General features: G+C 32.3%; 1 long non-coding RNA gene across 1 annotated transcript; it reads right to left on the bottom strand.

The window, feature by feature from the left end:
- Positions 1-3,111: 3,111 nt before the first annotated feature.
- Positions 3,112-7,301, bottom strand: LOC138691373 (uncharacterized). Its single transcript, XR_011329868.1, has 5 exons — positions 7,168-7,301; positions 6,817-7,067; positions 6,429-6,554; positions 6,000-6,207; positions 3,112-5,750 (listed from the first exon to the last, which is right to left on the bottom strand). It is a non-coding gene; the product is annotated as an uncharacterized lncRNA (long non-coding RNA).
- Between the last annotated feature and the right edge of the window lie 922 nt (positions 7,302-8,223).

Raw genomic sequence — 8,223 nt, forward strand, 5'->3', positions numbered from 1 at the left:
TTGAAGAAAATGAATGATATGGAGTAGATGAAGGACAATAGCAATGTATATGGTAATAGCATAGTTTGAAAGGTAAAAACTATTTTCGAAATGAGTTGAACACACTGAATGATTCATTGTAGGGTAGAAAATCTCTCTGCGGATTGCACCTATCCACTTTCGATTAAGAGAATCTTTACTCAGAGGAAACTTGAAGCATAAAGAGTCACATGACAAGTACAATAATTTGTCTTCTATGACATAATATGGAGAAAAAATCGTCTTAGAAATGAAGGATTAACTAATCAGTGAAATATAACATTCCTTCCTACTTTATCTTTACATCTGTGTGCATTATTGCAATTAAAAGCAGCGCACGAAAGAACTGTGCTTATTCAGCTCTAACAAACAAATGGCCGACCGCCGGCTGTTCAATTCGGGAGCATAACACTAGCGCCAGTGAGCGGTCTAGCGGTTATTTAGTAAGTCTATGGCCTCACCAACGAGTTAGAAAGAGAAGGATATAGAGTGGTCATTGCGCCGCCATGTTTGAAGAAAATTGAACGACCGTCGGTAATGAACTTATGCGCCCAAAACAAAGTGGGCGTGGTGATAACTGACATTAGAATCGTCAGCTGTCTTAATTTCGTTTGCATAAATCAGTTAAACTGAAGTGGAAAAACCGAGTATTTCGTCAAATACGCGCTAGGAACTTAATCTAAACTTATGTACGCTAAATTTAAAACACTTGAGCTATTCCTAGAAGGAATGCTTAAAAGAATAACCTAAGCAAAATTATCATGTAGTATGACAAGAAGACCTTGCAAATATACTGAAGAAAATGTTAATATTCCTAGGTTCTTTTAAATGCGACCTGCAAGATTGCCTATTAAATGAACGAGTATGATTCGGATGATTTTATTAAATTGTTTTCCCAGTCTCTACACGTTGCAAAACTATTTACTATACCATAAGATATAGAATGAAAGTAGGCCCTATCTGTAGTAAACAACCTTTACCTCCAAGCTTGTAACGTGGGTGAAACATGACAAAACACGCTTTCAGTTTTTTTGTTACAGTAAAGTATAATTATTATCGAAATGTGAACGTGAGGCCAAAGCCGGCTGGTCTGTCTGAGCCTTTCAAGGGCTGTGGCACCACAGATAATTATTAGTGTATAATTGAGCACTCACGTACAATAATGGGGTAAGTAGTTACGAAATATATTCATACTTAACCCATTATTGCACGTGGGTGATCAATTATGTTCTTTCATGTCCTTCCAGTCAAAATACTAACAACAATACGATCTACCCCAGAGTTTTGCGTTATTTTGGATGCGAGTGTCAAAATACAATTTTAATATTTGATTGCTATTACTAGGTTTGAAACGAAATTGTAGCGGTTTTATCCGTATTTAGTTTAACTTTATTACTAGTGAACCATTTATTTGATTAATCTTTTGTCTTTGAAATAGGCCTACTTCTTATAAGCTATAGCTCATCGTCTTCTTGTATAAGCAGTAAGGACAGAAGGAGCAGAAATAAAGGATGCCAGTGTCGAAATACAGTTTTAATATTGTATTGCTATTTGTTTTTCACTGGGTCTGAAACGGTTTTATCTGTATTTAGTTTAAGTACATTACCAGTGAACCATTTATTTTGTTTATGCCGGGCGTTGTTACACATTTATGCATGAAAAAAAAATGCTGCTAATTAACAAAACTATGGACTTAACTTCATAAAATTTACATGAAATATGATATATCAGTTGTCTTTTTCCTTTTGACATTGCAGTTATATGCAGCACACACAACAGGCATGTTTTTTCTTCGTTTTTTTTGTACTTTTTGTACCGTTATACAACATTGTAAGCAGACGAATTTTTACAAAGGTGGGCGCTTAGCTCAGATCTGCCGTGTTTCGCGGTGGCACTGCAAAGAGCGCTGTACAGGACAACATGGCCACTCTATAGTCTTCTCTTTCTAACTCGTTGGGCCTCACCATTACTATTGTGAGGATCACGTAAGTTCAGTTCCCAAACAGCAAATATTTCCGCCTTGTCAGTGTTGCCAACTGTTACCAAATATCACCACATGTAGTAAAATCACGATCCTATGTACTGAATGACTTCTTTCCTCACCGTACTTTACCTTAATGTTGGAAGGTTATTCTAAATAGTTTCAATAATAATGAGAAATGTATTGCTATGTTCTATTCTTTTATTCCTTTACATTATTATTAGTATTAGCATTAATAGGTTACTAGACGTAAATATACAACAAAGTATAGTATATAATATTCAAGAATCAAATCTGTTCCAAGACCAATTAAATTATTGTCACTTCACTTCAAAGATTCCAGCGTACATATACTGTACTTCCTAAAGGTAGATAAATTAATAACCAATTGACTTTTGGTTGGAATTCGAATGAACTTCTGATTATCTTTTGAAATTAGTAAGGAAATGGATAATACAACTAGGCTAAAACTGAAATAATAATAAATCAACTTACAAAAATCATTTTGGTCCTTAAAAGCCATAAGTAATTTCACTTCTAGATACCTTTTTAAAGATTTCATTTGTTTGTAAATTGCTTAATAATGTTACACTTACACTTATTATTTCTGGAACTCCACGTCTGTCATTGAAAAAATGTATGATACATAACTGTGAAGTCTCTTTTTGGCTGTTGTGTCCTAAATTTAAATAAGAAAAAACAAATGATTCAAGAAATGTGAGCTGGTGTAAATTAAATACTCAATTAATAAAATAATTACTATCAAAAGAGTATTTTATTAATTCTATACAAAAGATGGATTACACAGAACAGATGGCCAGAAATAATAGATTTATACACAACATACAGCATGAAACGATCATCAAAAAATGCTTTTTGTACACAATAACATCTTTCAAACGAAGTGAAATAGCCAATAAGTTCAATAAATATTATGCTAATAAGTAATAACTATAATTAATAATTATCTACAAGCTGTAAAAGGGAATAAAATAGTATATTGTTGAAATTAGGGGGTATGGTTTATTACGTGTATTTATAATTTTAATTACTTTTTCTACATTTAATTATATTTTAATTTCTATTAGATTAGTTGGTGGTGTGGGTGTTAGTTTTATCTGTGTACGTCAGACTATTAAGGAAAAACTGAAAGAAATATTAAATCTACAATCTACTTTATATAACAATATTTAATCAAGAACTGAATATTACTATTCATTTAATAACATAAGACCCAAAACATCTCCAAGTCCAGACAATACACATGCTGATTTTCTTAAATATGTTGGCAAACAAGCAAACTCACTACTTTTATCTTGTAATCTCAACTAAAATACAATATCTGTCTGGAGAAAATCTATCATAACATCAATTTTGAAAAGCAATTATTCAACTAATATCTTTTCGAATTATCGACAGGTACCACTTACCAGTATGATAGCCAAAATTATGGAAGAGATGATTTCATAGATTGAATTGGTTCCTGGAATCTAGTAACTAACTTTCATCTTATTGAGTTGACTTTAGAAAATTACATTCAACAAATGGACAGATTTTAAATTTTAGTCAAGATATTAAAGATATTTTAAACAGAAAACAAAACACCTTAGCAATTTTAATTTATTTTCAAGGATCATATGGCTCTGTAAATATAAATCACTTAAGAAATTGCAAACTTAGGGTGTCCATGATAAAGTGTTACATTGGGTCAGTGCCTTGATTATTTGATTCATTGTCACAAATATGTAAATAGAGACAGATTCATCTGGGCTTCCCACATTGTTGTTTTCAGGAATACATTTTCCAATATTAATGTCGATGGTCTAACTAAAGAAATAGGTCTTATGATAATCTCATCATTTGCAGATAATATGGTTGTCTAGAACAAAAAATCACAGTCCACAAATATTAATAAACTGAGCCAAAAACCCAACAGACTTTTTGACTCTACTTGGAGAACTCAAACTTGCTCAATCAAGGGAAACTTTACTAATAAAACACAATCCCAAGTTATTTCAAAATGAATAGTATATAAGTTAACTTTAACAGATGATGTTAAGAAATGTGATACTTCTCCAGACATTTTAAAAATCATTAGAAACGATAAATGATCTGGTCAGTGAGTGACTACATACAGTATTTTTTATAGATGGATCCTGTTTACCAAGCCATAGATGTAGTGGTGTTGTAGTACAATACCAGTATATTCCCTTTTACAGGGAATTATATTCAAACACTTGTTTGCCCCATTTTAACCGTGACAATGCTTTTTAGTTTTTTAAACTTTCTGGTTATTGTATTGTGTTTGTGTTTAGTGAAAGATTTTAGATAAGGGTGCAAATAGCCATAGTAGCTGACGCGCCCTTTTTAAATGCCACTAACTAACTAACTAACTAACTAACTAACTAACTAACTAACTAACTAACTAACTAACTAACTAACTAACTAACTAACTTCAAACACTGACTAATTTTGATAGTGAAAATTTAGATACACTTTTAAGCTTACAAAATCTCCAGTATCAACTTCATAAATCTGAGAAGGCTGTCATACTATCAGACTCAAAATCAGATATTCTTGCTGCAGTATTGGACGTAACAGCATGAAATCTCAATATTTTACAGTGTTTTAATATTTTAAGCAAAATGGTCGAATTACATCGAAGACTGGTACTTCTGTGGATCCATGAACTTTATGGAGTGGGAGGTAATGAGGTAGTTGAAAGGTAGCAAAATTACTGTAAGGTTATCTATACCTGCATCTTACCACACTGTTAAAAGAATAACAAGATCAGAACATGACAATGTGGTAACAAAAATCGGAATGATTCTAAAGCAAATGAAAAAATTGCAATAGGCCATCCGGCATCCGCTCCACGATGGAGGAAAATCCTCAGAAGAAACCAACTAATCAGACCAAATGGGGGATCCAAACTACCCTCGAGTGCAGCTCTGAATTTGCAGGCCAACGAGTCTACCAACTAAGCTACATTGGTGGCTCCACTAAAAATATGAAGTACATGGCACTCAGATTATTAAATTGACAAACCTAAACAATTATTCATCAGTTAAGCTATAAAATATAATACATAGCAAGCAAGTTAATTCAATTTAAAAGTATAAACAATTCAATCAGTTGAAATATACAGAAATTGATAATAAATATCATGCAAATTACTTCACATCACAAGCATAAACAATTCATCACTTGTGGTATACAGCCTACTATTTAATTTATAGCACATACAATTCATCAGTTAAGCTATAGGCCTACAGTCTACTATTGAATTTACAGCATATATAATTCATCAATTAAGCGAAACAAAAATATAGTACAATACATAGTAAAAATAATACACCTAATTTAATAACTGAACTTCTATGAAAATCTACAGTGGCAGTACTCATATTATCACAGGCCATGATTGTCTCAAATATTTACAAAGAACTGATATTTCAGAATCTCCCCATGCCATTTCTGAAATCTCAATGAAGATATGGATCATCGTCTTGACTGTTTAACTTTACACAGCTTTCAATCATCTGGTTAAATATTGGAGTGCAAGATAACAAATGACATCAACTGCTGAACACTTGGTATCAATCAACCAACAACTTCATTAGATTAAAGGGGGGAAAAAAAACTGAAAGAATTAATTGTATATAGACACAACACATAAGACAAGGCCGCTTCAGAACAGTAATTGGCAAGGCTCTGTTGTTTTAGGATTCTTATGTAGATTCAATTTCACCTGAAAGAAAAAAGTAGCATCTATAAGTATGCCTAATTATGAGAAATAAGAGAAACGGTTGCAATAGTAGTAGTAGTAGTAGTAGTAGTAGTAGTAGTAGTAGTAGTAGTAATGATAATAATAATAATAATAATAATAATAACTGCAAAGTATGGAAATTAATATTGAAATATAATATCAAAAGGTGATTTCACACCATCAACTCTTATCATTTAGTACAACAAATCTATTATATTCAGTTACAATCACCAGTAGCTGTTCTTTCCTCCATTTTGTTGTTGGCTGATTTTTCACAAGTCTGCTATGATATGCAGCACTATCCATGACAATAACGCATTGCCCTAATGTTCTCAGGTCAACAACTGTGGTTGCACCCACTTCTCAACTACAGGGCTATTCATAGCACTATGGTAGTCCTGACTTTTCTTTCAATTGCATGAAAAAATTAAATCAGCACCTGCAATAAAAATTATACCTGGGCATATAATTACGTCACATGAATTCACAGCATTTAAATAAAGAAAATAAAACATAACATAACATAACATGACATGAGATCCTCTTTGGTGAAAGGCTTTCCCACGTTTTTATTTAGTCACCAATTTTTATATTTTTGTACCCTGATTTAAAAAATTACTCTTGCCAAATTTATGTAAAATATAAATCAATATAACTTACCGAGTATAAATCCACCTTTCGTTCCGGCATCTAATCTTCCACCCTCATTTGTTGGTCTATGAATAACACCATTCATGTCACTGGAAACTTCACCTGGTTTATTTCATGAATAAGTGGGTGATCCTACTTAAAAAAACAGAGAGAGACAAGCAATTCACATTGACACTCTAAGAGACACAAACATTTTAAAGACAGGAAAACCGTTCAAGAATTTTATAACTAACCTCTAGTTATAATATGAAACTATTAATTGCAAAACATGTTGTTCCCACTTGAATTCATTACTAGTAGCCTATATTAATTGCAATTTCATATTCAACATAAGTGTTAACCTATTTGTTAGTAAAAAATTCAATCACTCAATGTCTCACAATACATTGAAATTTACCATTCATAAAAATCCAAGTCTCATCCAAGAATACTACGGGTTTAGGGTTCTCACGCTCCACATTTCTTATATATTCTCTTAAAAACGAATAACATCACTTTCTCGTACATGTGTATAAGGATCCCCTTTGCTCCATAGAAATTTCATCTCTTTCAAAATTTTTTTCACCGATGATAAGGATACTCTAAATAAATATGTTTCATAATCATCATTCATATGTTCCAGAACTTTTGCTGCTGTTAGTACTTCCCCTGTAACAGTAAATGAAAATTATGCCATATTTTTATACATATGACTAATATCAGAATTACATTGCATAAATCAACACAATAATTCCTGTAACTTCCCTACCTTTATGTAACTTGTCATAAATAAATCTCGCAATTGCATCTTTCGTAAAATCATCAGCATCCGTCACTGGATGTTTACGTAGTCTATGTTTTCCTGGTGTCACAAGTGGGGTCCCCTTCTGTGAATTTATCACATTCGTGGCTGTAGTAAAGCCAATCTGTAATAACAAACAATAACATAACACTTCTAAAAATTGTTATATCATAAAATTCATGCATGATACCAACATTTACAGCTATATGAATAGAAAATGATCAACATGTTAGGTTGGGTCTACGATAGGTTTAAGTAGGCTAATATTTAGGTAATTCTCCAGAAAAGCTACATCAAAGAAGGCATAATTTTATTTTGTTTAATTGATTTCTGTGATATTTACATAGTGATGAACACGTGGTTTTAGTGCACTGCCACAAATACTTTCAGCACAAAAATCCTTTGACACTTACCTGTATATTCTAATGCATTGTTGTAGTCCCTCCCTCAAACTTGTTACTAATTACCAATATAACATGCGAGAGGTCCATGACGAAGAGAAATGGTTAGTTTCCCAGTAGTGCGTCCTCGTCCTCTCGAGTGTTATATCTTAACAAGTACTTTGGGTGGGGTAGCTTTTCTGAAGAAACACCATATTTAATATTACTTAGACCAGTCATGAATAAATTATTCAGCCAGAGTCAACGTTCCTATGCTTTATAGAGTATGTTATATAGTTATTATATAAAACTGAATTATTTTTAAGCACCATAACAGGCCAACATTCATGTAATATTTGCTGCAATATCAAGTTAATAATTACAATATGACTTGTATTTTCTTCGGCCGATGTGGCATGTAAATTGTGATCTGAACGGTTAATTTAATACCAAAAGAGAAAACTGGAAATTTACTTTCGTGCTGTTTGATTATTTGCTCGTCTAATTTGTAAATGTATTTAAGCTATCACCTACTGCAGTATTACAGTATCTTAAATGTATTTAGTTTGGCAATATGAAAATCACTGACTTGATTAAACATCTAGGCCTAACTTAAAAATTTGTTTTGTTTGACCACAATCAT

Source organism: Periplaneta americana, chromosome 16, assembly GCF_040183065.1.
Source record: "Periplaneta americana isolate PAMFEO1 chromosome 16, P.americana_PAMFEO1_priV1, whole genome shotgun sequence".
NCBI lineage: Eukaryota > Metazoa > Arthropoda > Insecta > Blattodea > Blattidae > Periplaneta > Periplaneta americana.